The 362-nt window shown below is 49.7% G+C and overlaps 1 non-coding gene across 1 annotated transcript; it reads left to right on the forward strand.

Moving 5' to 3' along the window:
- Nucleotides 1-73, forward strand: TRNAR-CCG (transfer RNA arginine (anticodon CCG)). Its single transcript has one exon. It is a non-coding gene; the product is annotated as a tRNA-Arg (tRNA).
- The last annotated feature ends 289 nt before the right edge of the window (nt 74-362 follow it).

A 362-nucleotide genomic window follows, 5' to 3' on the forward strand; every position in this document is an offset into this window, starting at 1 on the left:
GACCCAGTGGCCTAATGGATAAGGCATCAGCCTCCGGAGCTGGGGATTGTGGGTTCGAGTCCCATCTGGGTCGCACGGAGATTAGTTTTGGCGCAAGGCGAGGCGATGCTGGGCAACTGACCACAGGGAAGCAGGTTTTGAAATGTGCCCGTCTCGCTCCTATCCGGTGGGGCTTTCTTTCGAACGATTGTTATTTAAGTCAGGAAATGTGTTTCTGTGTTTTAAAGACGCTGCAGGGGAAAGCGTGGGAGTGGGAGCGAGGAGACGGTGCAATAGAGCACTGTTTGCTCAATTAATTTTTAAAATTTTTTTAATTTATTCTTAACGAAATCTCCTCACGGAGGCCATATGCCGACTGGACC

Source organism: Sorex araneus, chromosome 3, assembly GCF_027595985.1.
Source record: "Sorex araneus isolate mSorAra2 chromosome 3, mSorAra2.pri, whole genome shotgun sequence".
NCBI lineage: Eukaryota > Metazoa > Chordata > Mammalia > Eulipotyphla > Soricidae > Sorex > Sorex araneus.